Source organism: Oncorhynchus mykiss, chromosome 5 (genome assembly GCF_057628025.1).
Source record: "Oncorhynchus mykiss isolate SJ-2025 chromosome 5, ASM5762802v1, whole genome shotgun sequence".
In the NCBI taxonomy this organism is placed as follows: Eukaryota; Metazoa; Chordata; class Actinopteri; order Salmoniformes; family Salmonidae; genus Oncorhynchus; species Oncorhynchus mykiss.
In genome coordinates, this window is record NC_143026.1 from 47,989,726 (window position 1) to 48,015,701 (window position 25,976).

The following is a 25,976-nucleotide window of genomic DNA, read 5'->3' on the forward strand; positions in this document are numbered from 1 at the left end:
ATTGATTTTCCCATAGGGGATTTTAGAAACACTTCAAATATGGGCTGTGTTTTGTTTAAGCTGACCCTGGCGTGACATTTTGATAACCATGTAAATCTCTCTTGGACAAGGTGAGTTTTATTAACACGTCCGGCTCTATTTACTCTCAGTTTTAAAAATGCTAATGGCATCAAAGTAGACATCATGCAAAACTACAAATCCCTGCAAGCCCCTGCACATCATCTCTAGCTGACACCTTTTCTATCAATTGACAGAATTGTCCATTTAAAGAAATGTAGCCTATTTATTCATTACTACATTTAGCTAACATGGTATCAAATACATCAAACATATAGTTTCCAGGTCTTTGATGCCATTCCATTTGCTCCTTTCCGGCCATTATTATGAGCTGTTCTCCCCTCAGCAGCCTCCACTGGTATATCACAGATTTAAACTCATAACCATGGCATGACGTTCATAAATTCCTTGCCATAGAACAAAAAAGTGTATACAATTCATCAACTCAAAATATTACAAAGCTCAGTGCATACATATTCTCAAAATAACAAACAGGGAGAAACCCCTGAGCCAACATCAGAGCCTCCTAACTGGGTATGAACCAATGGGCGCGTTTGAGCAGATCACTTTAGTCAAGTCGGTGGCTGTCGTAGAAATGACCATCAAGGACTCAAAGTCGAAGTTAAATGAATAGATCTTTATTATTACCGGGAGAGGTTACAGCAAACTTAATACTCAAAGTACAAGTCTGTCAGAAGCTCTGAAGGGATGTTCTCCCTTCAGCAGTCTTTATGCTCATGCTCAAATTGATCATGACCTTGCACACATTGTTACTTTGGCCCAACGCCTAGAAACTATGTATTCCATTCCTTCTGTTCACCTATCAGTCCCCTCCCTGAGAGCAGTCACAGAACATCCTAACACAAAAACAAGAAACAATACGCTATATGTAGTCACACATTTTGGAGACACACAGAGGACAAAAAACATTTCCACTACACTCCCTCCTTTTATCCAAATATGTGATAACACATTTTTCTTTGACTTCTTAACATACATTCAGTCTATCATCAGGAGTGCATTTAGTAAATACTGATTCTTACATGTAATAGGCATAACAATAGACAAAAATCTGTCTTCATATTTGATCCTTTTTCCATTACCCTTTGCATTAGAAGGTTGCTATCGTTTAACAACCTAACTTAAAACCCTCAGGTACTTAATCAAGCATGGATACTAACTAATTATTGCATATTATCATCCATTATAGGGGGAAATGGGAGTTTCTGGAGAGACAGCAAGTTATCAGTATCACCTTCTTTAGTACATGACAGTTGCTGAGACTTGAGTTGCCAGGGAAGCACAAATGGCCTTACAACAACAAAGCAAAATGGTTAAACACATTAAACAAAATATTCCAGCTATCACCCACTGAGCTATCTGGGAGCCCCAAGCTCCAAAGAGGCCTTGCAGCCAACCAGTAAACACCCACTCTAATTTCCCAGAATGAGACTTTTCAACAGTGGCAATGTAGTTAGCAAGATCAGTCACATGTGATGACACATCTGGGACAAAATTCCAGCATTTATCGCCAGTACCTCCTTGACCAGACAATAAGTAGTTAAGTGCCTCCCTGTTTTGCAGGGTGACCTTGCTGAGTGCTTTCACTTCCTCGTTCAGAGCAATCAAGGTGTCTCTAGTAGCATTTTCCGTTTTCTCAACTTTAATAGTCAAATTTCGAATTTGATCTAAGGCACATGCAACTCCATTTTGGGGCAGCTAAACACCAGCGAATCGGGAGGAGGTTTGCACCTTAGTGGCATCTGCAAAGGATCGCTTATTAAAACGAGGGGTCGGCTAATGATATTCCCTGAACAGAACCCTCAATTCTGTTGCAGTTTTTCCAAGGACTCTCATGGCCGGCACCACAAACCCAACAATACACTTCCCTCCCAAATTAGGTGGTAAACTATAATAAGAAAATCGGCCACACAACCAATAGGTACCATTTGGGCCTCCTTGCAATATACAGTGCCTTGCGAAAGTATTCGGCCCCCTTGAACTTTGCGACCTTTTGCCACATTTCAGGCTTCAAACATAAAGATATAAAACTGTATTTTTTTGTGAAGAATCAACAACAAGTGGGACACAATCATGAAGTGGAACGACATTTATTGGATATTTCAAACTTTTTTAACAAATCAAAAACTGAAAAATTGGGCGTGCAAAATTATTCAGCCCCTTTACTTTCAGTGCAGCAAACTCTCTCCAGAAGTTCAGTGAGGATCTCTGAATGATCCAATGTTGACCTAAATGACTAATGAGAAATACAATCCACCTGTGTGTAATCAAGTCTCCGTATAAATGCACCTGCACTGTGATAGTCTCAGAGGTCCGTTAAAAGCGCAGAGAGCATCATGAAGAACAAGGAACACACCAGGCAGGTCCGAGATACTGTTGTGAAGAAGTTTAAAGCCGGATTTGGATACAAAAAGATTTCCCAAGCTTTAAACATCCCAAGGAGCACTGTGCAAGCGATAATATTGAAATGGAAGGAGTATCAGACCACTGAAAATCTACCAAGACCTGGCCGTCCCTCTAAACTTTCAGCTCATACAAGGAGAAGACTGATCAGAGATGCAGCCAAGAGGCCCATGATCACTCTGGATGAACTGCAGAGATCTACAGCTGAGGTGGGAGACTCTGTCCATAGGACAACAATCAGTCGTATATTGCACAAATCTGGCCTTTATGGAAGAGTGGCAAGAAGAAAGCCATTTCTTAAAGATATCCATAAAAAGTGTTGTTTAAAGTGTGCCACAAGCCACCTGGGAGACACACCAAACATGTGGAAGAAGGTGCTCTGGTCAGATGAAACCAAAATTGAACTTTTTGGCAACAATGCAAAACGTTATGTTTGGCGTAAAAGCAACACAGCTCATCACCCTGAATACACCCTCCCCACTGTCAAACATGGTGGTGGCAGCATCATGGTTTGGGCCTGCTTTTCTTCAGCAGGGACAGGGAAGATGGTTAAAATTAATGGGAAGATGGATGGAGCCAAATACAGGACCATTCTGGAAGAAAACCTGATGGAGTCTGCAAAAGACCTGAGACTGGGATGGAGATTTGTCTTCCAACAAGACAATGATCCAAAACATAAAGCAAAATCTACAATGGAATGGTTCAAAAATAAACATATCCAGGTGTTAGAATGGCCAAGTCAAAGTCCAGACCTGAATCCAATCGAGAATCTGTGGAAAGAACTGAAAACTGCTGTTGACAAATGCTCTCCATCCAACCTCACTGAGCTCGAGCTGTTTTGCAAGGAGGAATGGGAAAACATTTCAGTCTCTCGATGTGCAAAACTGATAGAGACATACCCCAAGCGACTTACAGCTTTTTATCGCAGCAAAAGGTGGCGCTACAAAGTATTAACTTAAGGGGGCTGAATAATTTTGCACGCCCAATTTTTCAGTTTTTGATTTGTTAAAAAAGTTTGAAATATCCAATAAATGTCGTTCCACTTCATGATTGTGTCCCACTTGTTGTTGATTCTTCACAAAAAAATACAGTTTTATATCTTTATGTTTGAAGCCTGAAATGTGGCAAAAGGTCGCAAAGTTCAAGGGGGCCGAATACTTTCGCAAGGCACTGTACTTATTGTAAACAGAAGTCACATTTCCTGCTGTTCCTGTAACAGAATCATGTACCACAAGAGAGGAGTTATTGCTACCATTAACCAACGTAGTACAGTTACAAAGAATTTCACCCAAGTGGTTACTTCCATTTCCTCTAATACACCAGGGGGCTACCAGGGATCCTACTATAGGGATGGGTGGGTCACTGTAATTGTTTGGTCTAGGATATACAAGGCTGACAACAGCATTGTACATCGCAAAATAAGTAATGGGGTCGGGATTCTTTGGGGGGAAATTGGCCAATGACAATATTGAGGACAGTTGAATAGTTAAGTTCACCCCCAAGGGAACCCCTACAACCCCTTACCTACTCCCACAGGACCCAACCCACATACCCAACAATAAGTCTTATATGAGGTGACATTTCCCACCATTTCAGCTTGAGAGAGAAACATATTCCCTCCCTCATCTTGAATTTGTACTTCTCATTTCCTTCGGCTGACTTCTCCTTCTGGACCACTACTCCGGGTGTGTGGTGGTTCCTTTGGCTCAGGACTTTCATCTTCACCTGAATGGTCACCCACTGGAGGGCAACGAACTGTTCCAATCAACACAGTGGTGCAGATCCAGACAGCAAGGCCAGACAGCCTAGGGATGGGACTCCCGCCATCCTCCTCAGGGGCAGGAACTCGTCTGCAGTGTGAGACGTGAATCCAGGTGTCCCTCTCAGCTACTTTTACCTCAGTCGGGTGGTCAATAAAACCTGATATGGTCCTCTCCAATGAGGATTTTTCCAGCTCTTCCTTCTGTAATCTTTTACTGCCATGAAGTCTCCAGTGCGCAGACAATGCTCAGTTCCACCTGATAGGTTGGCAGAGAAGCCTTCACCTGTGGGAAGACAATCTTAACACTGTTAATTAAGTGAGACAAAGTATGCTACCATGTCTTCTTCCATTTCCTGCAATGTCAACCTGTTTTGAGGAAATAGCACGTTAGTCATTCTCATGGGTCGCCCTGTCAGCACCTCATGGGGGGAGAACCCAGTCACTGTGTGGGATATGCCTCCATTGCTCATCATCGCCAATGGAAGCACCTTCACCCATTTCAGGCTTGTTTTGCCAATCAGCTTATTAAACAATACATTTTTTAGGGTTTGGTTTGCCGAGTTCTACTGCACCCCCAGATTGAGGATGATAGGCACAATGGGTTCTCAACTAAATCTGCAAAGCCTCTGACATGGACTGAGCAATCTCATTCATAAAATCTCGACCACTGTTGGATGAGGCTTTTTACGGCAGACCCCACCTTGGTATGATCTCTCTCAGAAGAGCCTTGCCACAGCTGCTGCTGAAGCTCTCGTTCAAGGAAAAGCTTCAACCCATTTTGAAAATATGTCAACAATCACCAAACAATACTTGTTCTCCTCACAAGGGGTCAACTCAATGAAGTCCATCATCAAGTGCTCAAAGGGGCCCTCTGGCCTACGATGGGACACGGGGGATACGACACGGGAGATACTGAAATACTGCGTCCAACATTATTAGTCATACAGATCACACACTTTTACAAAAATATTCAGCAAAAACAGTAAATCCTACTGTACTCCAATATTTATTTACAAGATCCACAATCCCTCCTTTTAACACATGGTATAGACCATGTGACAACTTAGCAAGGTACTGGAAAGTACAATGGGGCATGGCAGGTCTATTAGAATCATCAAGCCATACACCCGAGGTGTCCTTGAGACAGTGTTCAGCCCACCTCCTTTCTCAGTCGCATCAGCTGCTGCCTGCAAAACAACATCATTAGGAGAGAAGGGGTTAGTGGGAACAGGAACTGCTGTCATCTGTAGAAGGGGGGAAACAGAAGAGGAAGCAGCCAGCTTGGCCGCAAAATCAGCTTTAGCGTTCCATTGAGAAACACTGTCCTTTGCAGAAGTTTGTGCTTGGCATTTGACCACTGCAATAGATGAGGGGAGCTGAAAGGCCATCAGCAAAGAGGAGACAAGATCACCTGAGCAATAGTTTTTTCAGACAAAGTTAAAAATCCTCTATTCTTCCACAACGTGCCAAAAGTAACAGGTTTAGGCAGGGACTCTCTTTAGAGAGGGGGTGACCCTCAGAAGTAATGTCATGACCCACATTTTTACTGAACTTCTAGACAACTGCATCTTAGAGGGGGAAACTTTGTGACCATTTACAACTAAGACAATCAACAATGCCTTAGTATCTTCGTGACAGATCTCCTCCGACAAGGAACAGACCAACAGGTCATCAACATATTGAACCACAGTGCTACCTCCAGGGGGAACAAAACATTCCAGGTTCTTCGCCATTTCCTGGGAAAAACTACAGTTGATTCAACGTAGCCTTATTGCATCACCGTCCAAGTCTATTTTCCCCAAGAAACCTAAAAGAGAACCAATCCTGTGACCCAGGGTCAACAGGGATGCTGAAAATACATTAGCCAAATCATAACCAAAAAACAACATCTCCCTGGGGGAACTTGGGAAAGACTAGTAACTGTGTTCGGCACCAGGGGTGCTCTTGCGTAAACAGCATTATTAACTATTCTAAGATCTTGTACAAACAATATTCACCAGATGGCTTCCAAACAGGTCAAATATGGGTGCTACAGGGAAAATTTGGGCATGGGCTCAAAGCCCCATTTTCAACCTGGGATGGATGGATGGGAATAATACCCTTTTCTGCTTCTTTGCTATGAGGGTGCTGAGCTTTATATGGTCTGTGATTATTCTTCGGGACAACTTTCACCAGAGTGGCACCTCTCATCTTCCCAATATCGGTCTTGGAAACAGCCTAGAGCTGGCACTTCATCCAGCCATGGTATGTGGGAGTTATCTCGGGACATGACCATCATACTTTCGGGAGGAATAGGTTAATTTTTTGTATCGTTCGAGTAGTAACCCAACAGGACTCAACATCTTTCCATTGTTGATTGGGGGTTTTCGACATACTAGTGTGGGACAGTGCCCAGTACTTCATACATTGATCTCTGTACATCAGACAGCAAAACCCCGGCCGCTGTAAATTCCTCACCGTAGTATGGTCCATCAATTGTCACTTCCACTCTGATTCTCTGCTTTGTCCATCTTTGTTGATATTTAGGGTCTTCTTCACATGAGGGGACAGCTTCTGTGCAGGATCGTTCAAATGCCAGGCACAATAACACTGGTACATGGACGGGTATATCCCATTTGTAGGGGAATGGAGGGACAAGCCCTCAGCAGTGCATGCAACATTCAGATTCATCTTGCACATCAGATCTCTTCTCAGGAGATTTCCATCTTCCCATTTAACATGTAGGGGGTAAGTGAGGCATTCTTCAGAGGGAATTCCTGATGCACCAACAGTGTGGATGTTTTTTTGGGGGAGAGGGGGTTACTTTCAGGGCAGATTGTTTCAACACTGAGATAGCAGCCCTGTGTCTCCTAGGAATGGAATCTTCTGGCCAAGTATTTCAATTTCTATCAGGGGATTTTCAGTTGAAAAGGTGACTCAGCATCTGGCATGCTTCTTGTGGTTCTTCATCATCGGAGTCTATTTCCACCTCATCCTATGTTCTTTGCCCACCAAAGGAATGTCCATCCCTTTCATCTTTCAGGTGGCCATTCACCCTGGTCATCTCCATCACCAGGACAGTCCCTTGGAAAATGTCCTGGCTTGCTACAGTTGTGGTAGCTCCAGTCTCTCCCTCCAGAGGTGCCTTGCGCTCCTCACCCCCTGCCTCTTCCCCCTCCTTGGCCTCGTCCTAGACCTCCACCTCCACGGTATCCTCTTCCCCCTCCTCCAGCAAAAAACCTCAACTCTGCAGCTTATAGTGCAGCCAATCCATCACGACTGGACTGCCGACGTGATCGCTCAATGTGGCTATTCTGTTACGATATCGCCAAAGAACCATCTACTATCCCAGGCCTGCTAGCTTTTCTGAACGCTGTGTCCCCTGCTCGACAGGCGTAGTAATGACAACCAAACAGCACCCTGACTCACCTATAGCTGCTCTTTTGTCTCTATGATAACTCGGCTACACAGCTGATGCCCCCTGGACTGTTTCAATAACACGGTGCCTCATTCTGTTTACCTGTTGGCCCCAGCCTCAAACTCAGGTTCTGTACGTATCTAACTGACCCGCTCTGCCCATTCATCGCCATTTAGCCGTTGTTGTCTTAGCTCTCCTGATCAACACCTGTGAGTGCTTTATTTCTCTCTCTAATGTCAATATTCATTGTCTACTGCTGTCTTGGCTAGTTTGTATTGTTTTATTTCACTATAGAGCCCTCAGTCCCGCTCAAAATGCCTTAGATAGCTCTTTCGTCCCACCCCACACACATGTGGAGACCTCGCCTAGGTTAATTAATGCCTCCAGAGACGAAACCTATCTCGTCATCACTCAATGCATAGGTTTACCTCCACTGTACTCACATCCTACCCTACACATCCTACCCAAATTAGTTTAAATGTACTTACTGAAATTAATTTGTCAGTCCTGCCAGGTTTCGTAGATTATGTGTTATCTCCTGGGCAGCCCAGAGTGAGCGTCTGGTCTAGGATGGTCCTCAACGTCTTTGGTCAGACGAGAATTTCCCTTGCATGCTTTCACATGGAATGCGCCACCGGTGTTCCCTCACAGACCCTCACTGCCAAGCTCCAAAGGTAGAGAAAAATCATCCTATTTCGTGATGCCAAATTGTTTTGGAAATTACCAATAAGGACTCAAAGCCAAAGTCAAATTAAGAGATCTTTATTATCACAGCTGGAGAGGTTACAACAAACATAATACTCAAAGTACAAGTTTTTCAGAAGCTCTGACAGCTCAATTTCTTGGCAATTTCTCACATGGAATAGCCTTCATTTCTCAGAACAAGAATAGACTGATGAGTTTCTGATGAAAGTACTTTGTTTCTGGGCATTTTGAGCCTATAATTGAACCCACAAATGCTGATGGTCCAGATACTCAACTAGTTCTAAAGGCCAGTTTTATACCTTATTTAATCAGCACATCAGTTTTCAGCTATGCTAACATATTTGCAAAAGGCTTTTCTAATGATCAAATAGTCTTTTAAAACGATCAACTTGGATTAGCTAACACAACGTGCCATTGGAACAAAGGAGTGATGGTTGCTGATAATGGGACTCTGTACGCCTATGTAGATATTCCATTTAAAAAATCTGCCATTTCCAGCTATAATAGTAATTTACAACAGTGACCCCAAACTTGACAGTGACCCAATTTCCAACTACAATAGTCATTCTAAGTGACCCCAAACTTTTGAACGGTAGTGTAAGTATTCCGACCATTTATTCAGTACTTTGTTGAAGCACCTTTGGCAGTGATTACAGTCTCAGGTCTTCTTAGGTATGATGCTGCATGCTTGTCATACCTGTATTTGGGGAGTTTCTCCCATTCTTCTCTGAAGATCTTTTCAAGCTCTTTCAGGTTGGATGGGGAGCGTCACTGCACAGCTATTTTCTGGTCTCTCCAGAGATCGGGTTCAAGTCTGGGGCTCTGGTTGGGCTCCACAACGACATTCAGAGACTGAAGCCACTTCTGAAGCCATCTCTGCGTTGTCTTGGCTGTGGTTTAGGGTTGTTGTCCTGTTGGAAGGTGAAACTTCACCCAAGTTTGAGGTCATGAGCACTCTGGAGAAGGTTTTCATAAAGGATCTCTCTCTACTTTGCTCCATTAATCTTTCGCTCAATCCTGACTAGTCTCAGAGTCCCTGCAGCTGAAAAACATCCCTATAGCATGATACTGTTACCACCGTGCTTCACCCTAGGGATGGTGCCAGGTTTTCTCCAGACGTGATGCTTGGAATTCAAGCCAAAGAGTTCAATCTTGCTTTCATCAGACCAGAGAATATTTTTTATCATGGACTGAGCATCCTTTAGTTGCCTTTTGGCAAATTCCAAGCAGGCTGTTATGTGCCTTTTATTGAGGAGTGGTTTGTGTCTGGCCTGACAGACAGGACCACCTGCAGGGAGGAGACAGAGAGACAGCCTGGTGCGTGGGGCTGCCACAGGAACCACCAGGCTGGGAAGACCTTCAGGAGGCTTGGGGTTAAGAGGAGGCACCTGAAAGACCGGGCTGTGGGGGAGCACTGGAGCTCTGGTGCGCAACCTTGGCACCACTTCCCCAGGCTGGATAACCACTCTAGCCCGGACCGTCCAGAGTGCAGGCACAGGTTGAACCGGGCTGTGGGTAAGCACGGGAGATCTAGTGCTTACTACACGCACCTCTCCCTTCGGCTCCATTCCCACATTCGCCCGGCACGAGCGGAGCGCGGGCAGAGGACGCACTGCACCCTCCCAGCGCCCCGGAGACACAGCACGCAGAGCCGGCGCAGGATACCCTGGGCCAAAACTGCGTACCGGCGACCAGACCCGCTGAGCAGGCACCATACGCCCTGGCTCGATGCCCGCACTCGCATGACACTCTCGGGGGGCTGTCCTATAGCGCACCGGGCTATGGACACGTACTGGCGACACCGTGCGCTTAACCGCATAACACGGTGCCTGCCCAGTATCTCGCTGCTTATAATAAGCACGAGGAGTGAGCGCAGGTCTGCTACCTGGCTTAGCTCCACCCCTCGTGTGCCCCCCCCCCAAAAAATTTTGGGGCTGTCTCTCGTACCTGTCGCACTGCCGTGCTGCCTCCTCATATCGCCGCCGCTCAGCTTTCGCTGCCTCCAGCTCTGCTTTGGGGCGGCGATATTCCCCAGCCTGTGCCCAGGGTCCCTCTCCGTTCAGTATCTCCTCCCAAGTCCAGGAGTCCTGTGATACCGGCCGCTGTTGTTGTTGCTGCTGCTGCTGCTGTCGTCGCTGTTTTCTACCACGCCGCTTGGTCCTTGGTTGGTGGGTGATTCTGTCACGGCCGTCCTCCTCTTCATCTGAAGAGGAGAGGCGAGATGGATCTGAGGACCAATACGCAGCGTGGTAAGTGTCCATGGTGAATCTTTAATAAAGAAAGACTGAACACTATGCAAAAGAGTAACGAAAACAATAAACCAAATACGACCGTGAAGCTACAAAATGAGACCTGTGCTGACACAAGCCACTAACATAGACAATCACCCACAAACAAACAGTGCAACCCAGGCTACCTAAGTATGATTCTCAATCAGAGACAACTAATGACACCTGCCTCTGATTGAGAACCATACTAGGCCGAAAACATAGAAATGCCCCAAAACATAGAAAAACAAACATAGACTGCCCACCCAACTCACGCCCTGACCATACTAAATAAATACAAAACAACGAAAATAAAGGTCAGAACGTGACAGTTTAGTTGAATTTATTCTGCCACTGTGTGACTGTTGTCAAGGCATTATTGTAGATATCGGTGACGTATGAACAAATGGGTTATAGCGCAAACAATGCAAATATCACAACAGGTTGTAATATGGATTTTTTTTAACTGGCTTTGCTTCCTCAGTCATTTTACCTATGACCTCTACTGCATTTTACCCATGCACCGCTACTGGTGAATACTACAGTAAAGTCTGCAAATATACTACAGTGAATTATATAGTATTCCTACCATAGTATACACTATAGTATTTTTTTTATGTGTGTGAACCAAGCGTGAACCGACAGGAATTCACCCATTGGTTGTTGCGTCGTCTTGCCTGACCAGAAAAACACAACTAAATTAAACCATGGGCATGTTCAACATTGCAGCCGACTTTTAAGCCAAGACTGACTAATCTGCAAATCACTTTGAATCATAACTAACGATTCAATATTATTTGTAGATCAGTCAGTAGGTCACAATTTAACCATGATGCATCATGGTTTTGATGCTGTTAAACACGGCCCATGCTTCAAAATGAATACGTGGGCACCCATGAATTTTACGTATGTGGGTGAGTCAACTTATTTTAATGACATTATTTCATATGATTTAACTTGTTATGGCTGGGAGCAGTATTGAGTAGCTTGGATGAATAAGGTGCCCATAGTAAACTGCCTGCTACTCAGGCCCAGTTGCTAGTATATGCATAGTATCAGTAGATCCGGATAGAAAACACTCTGAAGTTTCTAAAACTGTTTGAATGATGTCTGTGAGTATAACATAACTCATATGGCAGGCAAAAACCTCTGAAAAAATCCAACCAGGAAGTGGGAAATCTGAGGTTTGTAGTTTTTCCAACTCTTCGCCTATCAAATAAACAGTGTCTATGGGGTCAAAGTGCACTTCCTAAGGCTTCCACTAGATGTAAGTCTATCGAACCTTGTTTGATGCTTCTACTGTAAATGAGGGGGGAATGAGGGGAGATTGAGTCAGAGGTCTGCCTGAGAGTCATGAGCTGACCACGCGCGTTCACATGAGAGGAATTCTCCGGTTGGAACATTATTGAAGATTTATGATAAAAACATCCTAAAGAGTGATTCTATACATTGTTTGACATGTTTCTATGAACTGTAATATAACTTTTTTGAGTTTTCATCTGAACTAAGCTATTGCGCATTGAGCATTTGGATTACTGGGCTAAACGCAAGAACAAAAAGGAGGTATTTGGACATAAATTATGGACTTTACCGAACAAATCAAACATTTATTGTGGAACTGGGATTCCTGGGAGTGCATTCTGATGAAGATCATCAAAGGTAAGTGAATATTTATAATGCTATTTCTGACTTTGTTGACTCCACACCATTGTGGATATCTGTATGGCTTGATTTGTTGTCTGAGCGCTGTACTCAGATTATTGCATGGTGTGCTTTTTCGGTAAAGCTTTTTTGAAATCTGACACAGCGGTTGCATTAAGTAGAAGTGTATCTATAATTCCATGCATAATAGTTGTATCTTTTATCAATGTTTATTATGAGTATTTCTGTAAATTGATGTGGCTCTCTACAAAATCACAGGATGTTTTGGAACTACTGAACATAACGCACCAATGTAAACTCAGATTTTTGTATATAAATATTAACTTTATCGAACAAAACATACATGTATTGCGTAACATGAAGTCCTATGAGTGTCATCTGATGAAGATCATCAAAGGTTAGTGATTCATTTTATCTCTATTTTTGCTTTTTGTGACTCCTCTCTTTGGCTGGAAAAATGGCTGTGTTTTTCTGTGACTAGGTGCAGACCTAACATAATCATTTGGTGTGCTTTCGTCGTAAAGCCTTTTTGAAATCGGACACTGTGGTGGGATTAACAACAATGGTGTAAAATACTTCTATGTTTGAGGAATTTTAATTATAAGATTTCTGTTGTTTTGAATTTGGCGCCCTGCACGTGTTCAGGATAGGGGGCGGTATTTCCCCATTGGATGAATTACGTTCGCCATAGTAAACTGCATAAAAATCTGTCCAAATTGCTAATATATGCATATTATTATTATTATTGGATAGAAAACACTCTGAAGCTTCTAAAACCGTTTGAATTATGTCTGTGAGTATAACAGAACTCACAGGGCAGGCAATCTTCCAAACTAGTTTTGGAATCCTGAAAGTTGGGGCAACTTTGACGTCTTTGCCCCCTCCCTTCCCAACCAGTTATGGATCTGGAAACACTTCCTGTGTCTTCCATTAGATGTCCTCATTCAGTAGAGCGTTTAATGATGCATATGCTGTGAACTTTGACCCAATGGGGTCAAAAACTGTAGGTGTCGCAAGGATTTTTGAGTGCGTGAAGGCACGCTTTGGACAGAGAGCTTCCTTTGTTCCAGTCAGCCCCAGATGAACTAGGATTGTCCAGTTGGAATGCCATTCGTTTTGTACGTTTATAACATCCTGAAGCTTGATTCTGCACTTAGTTTGACCAGTTTCGTCGACCTGTAATATGTAATTTGGAAGTTTTGATGCGCAATTATTCTGGACCAGAAGTCATTTTTTGGGCATTTGAGCTGAAAGTGGTAGCATATGCTACTACATGGACACTAGAATTGAACATTATGAAATGTCACGTTCTGACCTCTATTTCTGTTGTTTTGTATTTATTTAGTATGGTCAGGGCGTGAGTTGGGTGGGCAGTCTATGTTTGTTTTTCTATGTTTTGGGGCATTTCTATGTTTTCGGCCTAGTATGGTTCTCAATCAGAGGCAGGTGTCATTAGTTGTCTCTGATTGAGAATCATACTTAGGTAGCCTGGGTTTCACTGTGTGTTTGTGGGTGATTGTTCCTGTCACTGTGTTTGTTGTCACAGGATAGGACTGTTTTGCGTTTTCACATTTCTTGTTTTTGTTAGTTTGTTCATGTGTAGTGATTTATTAAAACATGAATAACCACCACGCTGCGCTTTGGTCCGCTTCTCTTCCTCCTACAGACGAACGCCCTTACAGAATCACCCACCACAACAGGACCAAGCAGCGTGTCAACAGGCAGGAGCAGCAGGAGAAGCAACAGCGGCTGCAGGAGATACGTAGTAAGGAATTCTGGACATGGGAGGAAATCCTCGACGGGAGAGGACCCTGGGCTAAGCCAGGAGAATATTGCCGCCCCAAGGCCGAGCTGGAGGCAGCAAAAGCAGAGAGGCGGCATTCTGAGAAGCAAGCACGGCGGCGCGGACGGAAGCCCGAGAGTCACCCCCAAAAATTTATTGGGTGGGGGGCACAGGGGGAGTGTGGCAGAGTCAGGAGTCAGACCTGAGCCAACTCCCCCCGTTTATCGTGAGGAGCCAAGGAGGAGCTCAGAACCAGAGCTGGTGTTGGAGGTGAGCGAAGCAGAGACTGTGAAGGAGTTAATGGGGAGATTGGAGGAGAGTGACATGAGGGACTTGCTGGTTTGGTGCATGAGGCACGACATTCGCCCGACGGAGCGTGTCAGGGAGTTAATGGCACCGGGGTCAGCTCTCCATACTCATCCTGAGGTGCGTGCGAGGGGTCTGGTGAAGACTGTGCCAGCCTCACGCACCAGGCCTCCTGTGCATCTCCCTAGCCTTGCACGTCCTGTGCCATCTCAGCACTACAGTGCTCCTAGCAGTGCTAACTGTGGCGGCGTGGTGCTGGTCAGGCACCGTGTTATGCAGTTGTGCGCACGGTGTCCCCAGTACGCGTGCTTAGCCCGGTGCGCTACATCCCAGCTCCCCACATCTGCCGGGCTAGGGTGAAGATCCAGCCAGGGCGGTTGGTGCCAGCCCTGCTCTCAAGATCTCCAGTACGCCTTCACGGTCCGGTCTATCCGTCACCACCTCCACGCACCAGCCCTCCGGTGGCAGCCCCCCGTACCAGGCTGTCTCTCCGGCCCATCCTTACAGGGGCTTCCTCCTGTCCGGCGCCTCTGCCGGAGTCTCCCGCCTGTCCGGCGCCTCTGCCGGAGTCTCCCGCCTGTCCGGCGCCGCTGCCGGAGTCTCCCGCCTCTCCGGCGCTACCAGGGCCTTCCTCTTCTCCAGCATTGCCGGAGCTTCCCGCCTGTCCGGCGCCTCTGCCGGAGCCTCCCGCCTGTCCGGCGCCGCTGCCGGAGCCTCCCGCCTGTCCGGCGCCGCTGCCGGAGCCTCCCGCCTGTCCGGCGCCTCTGCTGGAGCCTCCCGCCTGTCCGGCGCCTCTGCCGGAGCCTCCCGCCTGTCCGGCGCCTCTGCCGGAGCCTCCCGCCTGTCCGGCGCCGCTGCCGGAGTCTCCCGCCTCTCCGGCGCTACCAGGGCCTTCCTCTTCTCCAGCGTTGCCGGAGCTTCCCGTCTGCCCAGCGCCAGCTGAGCTTCCCGTCTGCCCAGCGCCAGCTGAGCTTCCCGTCTGCCCAGCACCAGCTGAGCTTCCCGTCTGCCCAACACCAGCTGAGCCTCCCGTCTGCCCAGCGCCGCCAACGCCGCCCGTCTGCCCAGCGCCGCCAACGCCGTCCGTCTGCCCAGCGCCGCCAGCGCCGTCCGTCTGCCCAGCGCCGCCAGCGCCGTCCGTCTGCCCAGCGCCGCCAGCGCCGTCCGTCTGCCCAGCGCCGCCAGCGCCGTCCGTCTGCCCAGCGCCGCCAGCGCCGTCCGTCTGCCCAGCGCCGCCAGCGCCGCCCGTCTGCCCAGCGCCGCCAGCGCCGCCCGTCTGCCCAGCGCCACCAGCGCCGCCCGTCTGCCAGGAGCCGCCAGCGCCGCCCGTCTGCCAGGAGCCGCCAGCGCCGCCCGTCTGCCAGGAGCCGCCAGTGCCGCCCGTCTGCCAGGAGCCGCCAGTGCCGCCCGTCAGCCAGGGGCCGCCAGTGCCGCCAGTCAGCCAGGGGCCGCCAGTGCCGCCAGTCAGCCAGGGGCCGCCAGTGCCGCCAGTCAGCCAGGGGCTGCCAGTGCCGCCAGTCAGCCAGGGGCCGCCAGTCAGCCAGGGGCCGCCAGTGCCGCCAGTCAGCCAGGGGCCGTCAGTGCCGCCAGTCAGCCAGGGGCCGCCAGTGCCGCCAGTCAGCCAGGGGCCGCCAGTGCCGCCAGTCAGCCAGGGGCCGCCAGTGCCGCCAGTAAGCCAGGGGCCGCCAGTAAGCCAGGGGCCGCCAGTGCCGCCAGTCAGCCAGGGGCCGCCAGTAAGCCAGGGGCCGCCAGTGCCGTCAGTCAGCCAGGGGCCGCCCGAGCAGCTGCCCCTCTGTCCCGAGCTGCTGCCGCCCCTCTGTCCCGAGCTGCTATCGCCCCTCTGTCCCGAGCAGCTGCCCCTCTGTCCCGAGCAGTTGTCCCTCTGTCCCGAGCAGCTGCTTCACCTCTGTCCCGAGCTGCCCCTCTGTCCCGAGCAGCCCCTCTGTCCAGTGGGGTCATTGAGAGGGGTGGTCATGGTGAGTAAGCCAGGGAGGCGGACAATAAGGCGGACTAAGACAATGGTGAAGTGGGGTCCGCGTCCCGCGCCAGAGCCGCCACCGTGGACAGACGCCCACCCAGACCCTCCCCTATAGGTCAAGGTTTTGCGGCCGGAGTCCGCACCTTTGGGGGGGGGGTACTGTCACGTTCTGACCTCTATTTCTGTTGTTTTGTATTTATTTAGTATGGTCAGGGCGTGAGTTGGGTGGGCAGTCTATGTTTGTTTTTCTATGTTTTGGGGCATTTCTATGTTTTCGGCCTAGTATGGTTCTCAATCAGAGGCAGGTGTCATTAGTTGTCTCTGATTGAGAATCATACTTAGGTAGCCTGGGTTTCACTGTGTGTTTGTGGGTGATTGTTCCTGTCACTGTGTTTGTTGTCACAGGATAGGACTGTTTTGCGTTTTCACATTTCTTGTTTTTGTTAGTTTGTTCATGTGTAGTGATTTATTAAAACATGAATAACCACCACGCTGCGCTTTGGTCCGCTTCTCTTCCTCCTACAGACGAACGCCCTTACATGAAACAAAACAATGTATTGGGTAAGTATGACTCCTTCCACTACATTCTGATCGAAGACCATCAAAGGTAAGGGAATATTTATGTTGTAATTTTGTATTTCTGTTGACTCCAACATAGCGGAGAAATATTGTTACGTCTGAGCGCCGTCTCAGATTATTGCATAGTAAACTAATTCCGTAACGTAAAAAAAAATGTGACACAGCGGTTGCATTAAGAACAAGTGTATCTTTCTAACTATATGTAGAACATGTATCTTTAGTCAAAGTTTATGATGAGTATTTCTGTTATCTGGCGTAGCTTTCTATAATTTCTCCGGACATTTTGGAGAATTTTCTGAACATGGCGTCAATGTAAACCGAGATTTATGGATATAAATGCATATTATCGAACAAAACATAAATGTACTGTGTAACATATCATATTACTGTCATCTGATGAAGATTTTCAAAAGGTTAGTGAATGATTTTTCTTTTAATTCTGCTTTTGTCATTTTATCTTTTGTTGGACAAAATGGCTATGTTTTTTCTTTGTTTTGGTGGTGGTCTAACATAAATAGATGCTGTGTTTTCGCCGTAAAACATTTTAAAAATCTGACATGCTGGGTAGATGAACAAGGTGTTTATCTTTCATTTGAGGTATTGGACTTGTTAATGTGTGGAGGTTAAATATTTCTAAGAATATTTTTGCATTCCCTGCGCCACCGTTTGAGTTGAACGTGGGGGGGGGGGGGGGGGGGGTGTAGTTCCCGCGTCAACAGGTTTTAACTGGCTGTTGTCATATCAATCCCCTAAGCGGGATTCAAGCCATAAGGAGTTTAAATACATTTTATTAACAAAGTGTACTCCATTTGAAGTAGACATTTAAAATAAACGTTATTACATGCAACAAAACATTTACTCATTTTGAGATTACAGGAAATAGGTTGACTGCTATATTAAACAACTTCTACACCCCAAAATCTTTTTGGGTTCTCATACACTTACAATGTTGTTTTGATTATTGTTTAAACAGTCGCTAAGATTTTTACAAATATTTTTTAAAATGTTTTTATTTCACCTTTATTTAACCAGGTAGGCTAGTTGAGAACAAGTTCTCATTTGCAACTGCGACCTGGCAAAGATAAAGCAAAGCAGTGTGACACAGACAACAACACAGAGTTACACATGGAGTAAACAATAAACAAGCCAATAACACAATAAACAAATCAATGACACAGTGGAAAAAAGAAAGTCTATATACAGTGTGTGCAAAAGGCACGAGGAGGTAGGCAATAATAGGCCATAGGAGCGAATAGTTACAATTTAGCAGATTAACACTGGAGTGATAAATGAGCAGATGATGATGTGCAAGTAGAGACACTGGTGTGTAAAAGAGCAGAAAAGTAAATAAAATAAAAACCGTATGGGGATGAGGTAGATAGATTGGGTGGGCTATTTACAGATGGACTTTGTACAGCTGCAGCGATCAGTTAGCTGCTCAGATAGTTGATGTTTAAAGTTGGTGAGGGAAATAAAAGTCTTCAACTTCAGCGATTTTTGCAATTCGTTCCAGTCACTGGCAGCAGAGAACTGGAAGGAAAGGCGGTCCAATGAGGTGTTGGCTTTGGGGATGATCAGTGAGATATACCTGCTGGAACGTGTGCTACGGGTGGGTGTTGTTATCATAACCAGTGATCTGAGATAAGGCGGAGCTTTACCTAGCATGGACTTATAGATGACCTGGAGCCAGTGGGTCTGGCGACGAATATGTAGCGAGGGCCAGCCGACAAGAGCATACAGGTCGCAGTGGTGGGTGGTATAAGGTGATTTGGTAACAAAACGGATGGCACTGTGATAGACTGCATCCAGTTTGCTGAGTAGAGTGTTGGAAGCTATTTTGTAGATGACATCGTCGATGTCGAGGATCGGTAATATAGTCAGTTTTACTAGGGTAAGTTTGGCGGCGTGAGTGAAGGAGGCATTGTTGCGAAATAGAAAGCCGACTCTAGATTTGATTTTTGATTGTAGATGTTTATTAATGTGAGTCTGGAAGGAGGGTTTACAGTCTAGCCAGACACCTAGGTATTTATAGTTGTCCACATATTCTAGGTCAGAACCGTCCAGGGTGGTGATGCTAGTCGGGCGGACGGTTGCGGGCAGCGAACGGTTGAAAACCATGCATTTGGTGTTACTAGCGTTTAAGAGCAGTTGGAGGCCACGAAAGGAGTGTTGTATGGCATTGAAGCTCGTTTGGAGGTTAGTTAGCACAGTGTCCAAGGAAAGGCCAGAAGTATACAGAATGGTGTCATCTGCGTAGAGGTGGATCAAAGAATCGCCCGCAGCAAGAGCTCATTGATATATACAGAGAAAAGAGTCGGCCCGAGAATTGAACCCTGTTGTACCCACATAGAGACTGCCAGAGGTCCGGACAACATGCCCTCCGATTTGACACACTGAACTCTGTCTGCAAAGAAGTTGGTGAACCAGGCGAGGCAGTCATTAGAAAAACCAAGGCTACTGAGTCTGCCGATAAGAATACGGTGATTGACAGAGTCGAAAGCCTTGGCCAGGTCGATGAAGACGGCTGCACAGTACTGTCTTTTATCGATGGCGGTTATGATATCGTTTAGTACCTTGAGCGCGGCTGAAGTGCACCCGTTTGGGGGGTGCGGAGCTGTTGGCTGGGGTTGGAGTAGCCAGGAGGAAGGCATGGCCAGCCATTGGGAAACGCTTATTGAAATGTTCGATTATCATGGATTTATCAGTGGTGACCGTGTTACTTAGCCTCAGTGCAGTGGGCAGCTGGGAGGAGGTGCTCTTGTTCTCCATGGAAATGTGGTTGTGATCTTTGCAAAATACCTATTTTGGGTGCAGCAGTTAACTAGAATGCTAACGCTCATTGACATAGGCTGAATTACAAAGCTAGCCAAAGAGCCATTTTACTGGTTGAAGTATAATGCAGTTGATTTGTGATGACACAAACATTATATCAGGACCTTATATCAGGCCATTCATATGATTCTTAAAATCCAATTATCATCCAAAAGTATTGTGAAATGCACTCATAAGCAACATGTAAATGGAAACTTTTTTGCTGGCATTCTATGAGAACTCTCCTGTGTTCTGCAACCAAATTGTGCGCACCACCCTCTTTCGACAATTTTTGCAAACACAGAAAGGTCTCTTTTCACAGTTACTTTCAATGTGATACTCTGTAAATGACCGCTGCATGACCTTTCTCTGATTATAATAAAGGTCACACCCTGTGTTGATGTATGTCCTGCTCCACTGCCCTCCAATCTGTCATTTGCATGGTGTCTGGGGGACAGTGTTTCATCAATAAGAACACAGCACGATTCTAGAGTCTCCTAAAGTTCCACACACTCCAGATGGCCCTGCAATGTTAGCTCTCACTGTCAGAGGCTAATTAATCTTCCTGGTGTGATCCATGCTCGCCCACCAGTAGCCTCGCACCCTACTCCAGCAGGCTGCATGCAGCACCCACCAGTAGCCACCCACCAACAGCCCTCCCTGCCCTCTTATTCTCTCTGCAACCCACCCATCCCAGCTTTACACTTTCCCTCCCTCCCTGCCTCCCACACTCCCTCCTTCCCTGCCTCCCACCATCCCTCCTTCCCTGCCCCTCAGCACCCACTAGCAGCAGCCCTAGCACCAGCCTACAGACATTTCCCCTGAACTAGAACCTCCACCAAAAATGATTAGGAAGAGAAAACACATTGAACTGGATACTACCTGAAAATGAGTTACATATTTGTAACTGTATTACATTCAGTGTATTATCTTCAAAGTACCATCAAAGGTTTTGGAATTTTGTGAGTCATTCGAAACGTAAGTGTAGTAGCTGGTGTGAGTATGTGCTACTGTTTACGTTTGAGGCATGTTGAATAAATTGCACAGTGCACACCCTCCTGTAATGTCAAGTTGTGCAGTACTGGATTTGGGTTAACGTTATAACTGTCTGTGTTATGGCGCTAAAAAGGTTATTTTTGTTTACACTAAAAGTTTGATAAAGTAGAATAGATTATATTTGTTATCTCAGAGCGTCAATTTGCTTTACATCTGGCAGTCAACAAAACTTTTTAAACATTGGGTTGTAACGATCTGGGTGTAGTGGGTGCTAAGTCAGGCGCAGGAAGCAGAGAGTTCAGGGTAGTGCTATTTAATGCACAAACGGCGAACATAAGCCACCCCACGAAACACAGGGAGCACACAAAACAAATGCCCCAAACACGGGGACTTAAACAGTCCAGCCAAAACCCACGAAATGGGAAACACGTTAAACTCAAAGGTGCACACTAGTTACACAAACAATCCCGCACAAAGATCAGGTGGGCCTACTGGTTAACATAGCCCGACTAATCAGCCTAAACACAATACAGGTGAAACCAATAAACAGAAAGGGGGAAAAGGATCAGTGGCAGCTAGTAGGCCGATGACAACGACCACCGAGCGCCACCCGACCACCTTCGGTAGGAGTCATGACATGGGTGAAGAGTTACTACCAGTATGTAGCCACTAGCCCGGCTGTTCCAAAACTGGGGAATGCGTAATGCCATCGGGGGTACGCCAAATAAAAATGTGATTCACATTTTCAAACGGTCCATTTAGATTTTCCAACATGGCTATACATTTGGGTGATATTTTTTTCTCGCTTGAGTAGCCTCATTTCACTGCCAAAAATATATACATTTTTTTTCTTGTGTTCAGCGAAATAACAACACAATGTCAAATACAGGTAGCCTAGTCAAATAATTAACATCCAATCACATGAACTGTTACTCTCCCACGGGAGACCTTCACTCTTGCGCAGACATTTAGAAACAAACCATGCCAATTAGAAAAATAAGCCAAGGGAGTTTTTTGAGCGAGAATTAAGATGTATGTTGAGTAGTAAGTCATGTATAAAAGCAACAGATACCATTAATAAGGAGGGGATAGAAGTGTCTTATATGGTGAGCTAATTATATTGTGGAGGACTAAATTATTCTTGCTGCCGGGGATATGGCTGGGACAATGCTGGGGAAAAGGCCCAAAAAACTATACAGACAATGTCTTCATCAAACAACACTATTTGACGACGCATCAATGACATGCCAAGAGACATTTTTTAACAATTACTGCTTCGCATACAAGCCAGTGAATTCTATGTGTTACAGTTGGATGAGTCAACAGACGTGGCTGGCCTGGCACAGCACCTGGTATATGTCCGTTACAATTATGGGGGGTCGATTATGGAAGACATCCTCTTCTGCAAACCACTGGAACCAAGACAGCTTTGTGACATCAAATGGACTTTGGTGGTCAAGATGTGTTGGTATCTGTACTGATGGTGCAAAAGCAGGGAGACATAGTGGAGTGGTAACGCGCGCAAGCAGTTGCTCCTAACACGCTTGGGTACACTGCAGCATCCACTAAAAGACGTTTTGGACACTACAGTGAAAATGGTTAACTTTGTTAAAGCAAGGCCCCTGAACTCCTGTGTATTTTCTGCATTATGTAATGATATGGGCAGTGACCATGTAACGCTTTTACAACATACAGAAGTGCCCTGGTTATCAAGGGGCAAAGTATTGACACATTTTTTTTTTTAAATTGAGAGACGAGCTTAACATTTTCTTTACTGACCATAATTTTCACACTGCATGATGACGAGGTTCTCACACGACTGGCCTATCTGGGTGATGTTTTTTCTCCCCTGAATTATCTGAATCTAGGATTACAGGGACTCTCCGCAACCATATACAATGTGTGGGACAAAATTGAGGCAATGATTAAGAAGTTGGAGCTCTTATCTGTCTGCATCAACAGGGACAACACACAGGTCTTTCCATCATTGTATGATTTTTTGTGTGAAAATGAACTCAAGCTTACAGACAATGTTCAAATGTGATATAGTGAAGCACCTGAGTGAGCTGGGTGTGCAATTACGCAGATATTTCCCCAAAAACGGACGACACAAAAAACTGGAGATGTTATCAATTTCATACCCTGCCTCCAGTCCACTTACCGATATCAGAACAAGAAAGCCTCATCGAAATTGCAACAAGCATTTCTGTGAAAATTGAATAAAATCAGAAGCCACTGCCAGATTTCTGGATTGGGCTGTGCTCAGAGTATCCTGCCTTGGCAAATCGCGCTATTAAGACACTGATGCCCTTTGCAACTAGTACCTATCTGAGAGTGGATTCTCGGCCCTCACTAGCATGAAAACGAAATACAGGGACAGACTGTGTGTGGAAAATTATTTAAGACTGAGTCTCTCTCCAATTCCACCCGACATTGCAGAGGTATGTGCATCCTTTCAAGCAGACCCTTCTCATTAACCTGTGGTGAGTTATTCACAATTTTTTAACAACAAATAAGGTTTGATTATTGATTATTGATTATTATATTATTATTTGTGCCCTAGTCCTATAAGAGCTCTTTGTCACTTCCCACGAGCCGGGTTGTGACAAAAACGCACACTCATCCTTATGTATAATAAATGTTTCATATGTGTGAGTGGGTGTGTGGCCGGCTTACAATGGCAAAAAACAACATTTGAGAATACGCTGACCCTGGTGCTAGAGGGGGTACGCAGCTGGAGGTTGAATGTTTGAAGGGGTATGGGACTAGAAAAAATGTGGAAAACACTGCACTAGCCACTATACTTAAAAAAATCTTACTCCACCCTAGCGCATGCACATGCGTAGAAATACATTCATTAAGCTTGTATTCACCTTTAAGGTAAAGAAGTTCTAGAGTAGGTCTGTGCCGCTGTTGCCCTTGCTGAACAGAACTGAGGAATTTCCAGATGGGTGACTGCTACTGAAGGATCAATTAACAGGAGGAGTGAGTATGGCCGAGAGCACATGATTTGGGTTTAAGTTATAACCTTCTGTGTTTTGGCAGTAGAGTAGAGGATATTTATTATCTTCAACGGGCAATTTGCTTTACAGCTGATTAGTCAATAAAAGTAAATAAAAACAACGTTGTGATGTCGCTCTAGCTGTACAGAACTATAGGGCTGCCAGATGAGTGGATGGTATACAAGGCGTCAATTAGCAGAGTGAGGACGGAGGGTTAGGACTAGGAGTGAGGGAGGAGGTTTGGGACTAGGAGTGAGGGAGGAGGTTTGGGACTAGGAGTGAGGGAGGAGGGTTAGGACTAGGAGTGAGGGAGGAGGGTTAGGACTAGGAGTGAGGGAGGAGGGTTAGGACTAGAAGTGAGGAAGGAGGGTTAGGACTAGGAGTGAGGGAGGAGGGGACATGATGATATTTCCGTGTGCCTGTGGCCAGGGCAGCAGCAGCCTCAGCCCAATCTGTTTTCTCTCTCTGTGTTATAAAAGGCAGACCATAAACACGGAATTAGACAGTACAGCACAGACCTTCCACCCTGCGGCCCTGATGTGTAATGGTGCAACATAAACAACGTTGACCACCAAGCTGTCATTATGACTGCTTTTAAAAGACTAGTGAATTAGTGACCTATATGTAGATATAGGTATGTCAATGGGGAATCTAGCTTTTTTACAACCAAATCTCAATTGTTTTATGTAAAAGGGTCCAGACACTTTTCTTTGCGATTTCACTAACCCCAACCAGCGATTCACTTCCTCATCCTCGTTGTGCAGTACAAGGGCTCGGAAAAAACATGAACAAATTATGCTAAAACACTCAAATAAGTGCTGTTAGAAATTGAAAAAGTATAGTTATGCAGGTCTTTAGATGTTGTACACATGAAATTGTGTCATTACAAATTTTATCCGCACCGTTATATACACGGAAAATGAAACCGCTGGATAGGGGACACTGCTCGAGTCACACAAAATTGATTTAAATGAGGTATTTATGTGTTTTTGGAAAATGTGTTCATGTTTATTCAGAGCCCCCGTACTGCACAAAGAGGATGAGGAAGTAAATAGCGGGTTGGGGTAAGTTTCTCAAGTTTCTCAAAAATAAGTTAAAATAGTCTGGTACCTTCTATAACATGCCAAGGTAGTTTTCTGTCACACATGGGCGAGTCAATGTATCTTTCCTACCAGCAGGTGGGGGCAATACACAGATACACAGCATTGTTCTGACTATAATGCCGCTACAGTGTGTCGTGACATCACTCTGTGGTGCCGCCATGCATAGATATTTTTATTTTACCTTCATTTAACTTATTTTTCAATGACGGCCTAGGAACAGCGGGTTAACTGCCTGTTCAGGGGTAGAACGACAGATTTGTACCTTGTCAGCTCAGGGGTTTGAACTTGCAACAGGTACTAGTCCAACGCTCTAACCACTAGGCTACCCTGCCGCCCCAGGGTGTAATATGAACCTGAAACAAGATCAAACTCTAATCACAGACCACCATGTCTAATTGTCACATGGTTCATTATTTGTTACATTTATTATTTGTTACTTTTATTTCCTATTTCTCTTATCTATTTTTTACTTAACACATTTATCTTCTTACCTTCTTAAAGCATTGTTGGTTAAGGGATTGTAAGTAAGTATTTCACTGTAAGGTTGTTGTATTCGGCACGTGACAAATAACATTGTATAACATTTTATTAACATTTTGATTCATAGATATGGCAATAGATATCTTGATTATGACGTTATCTAATAATGGTGACAATGATGTAGGCTGTGTGTAGCAGTTAGCGGTTATGATATGAAGGTTTGGCTTGGAAAGATGTTTTCGCCTGGTCACAGACAGCTGATCTGTTGTGCACTGAAGTCCTCAAGTGAAGGGAAAAGGTGACAGAAAGAGAGCGCATAGATGTGAGAAGGAATTATAGCTACAATGATCAAAGTGATCCTGCTGTTTGTATGTGGTCGCTATGAATGTGAACTGTGTTTACGTGTGATCAGGGGTGAATTCATTTTGCCGATCCTGTTGAAAAACTCGATTTAAAAATATTTGGCCACCCTCATCTTAAACGGCACCAACTGCCACTGGGGGAAGCACCTTTGGCAGCCATGACAGCTGTGAATAATTTAAAATAAGACCTTGCACACTTCTTAGTATTTAGTCAGCCACCAATTGTGCAAGTTCTCCCACTTAAAAAGATGAGAGAGGCCTGTAATTTTCATCATAGGTACACTTCAACTATGACTGAGAAA

General features: G+C 45.6%; 1 long non-coding RNA gene and 1 pseudogene across 1 annotated transcript in view; one reads left to right on the forward strand and one right to left on the reverse strand.

The window, feature by feature from the left end:
* LOC149983304 (uncharacterized) overlaps positions 1 to 25,976 on the forward strand; it is a 119,775-nt gene that overhangs the window by 92,687 nt on the left and 1,112 nt on the right. The window lies entirely within an intron of this gene.
* Positions 4,455 to 5,976, reverse strand: LOC149983305 (uncharacterized; annotated as a pseudogene).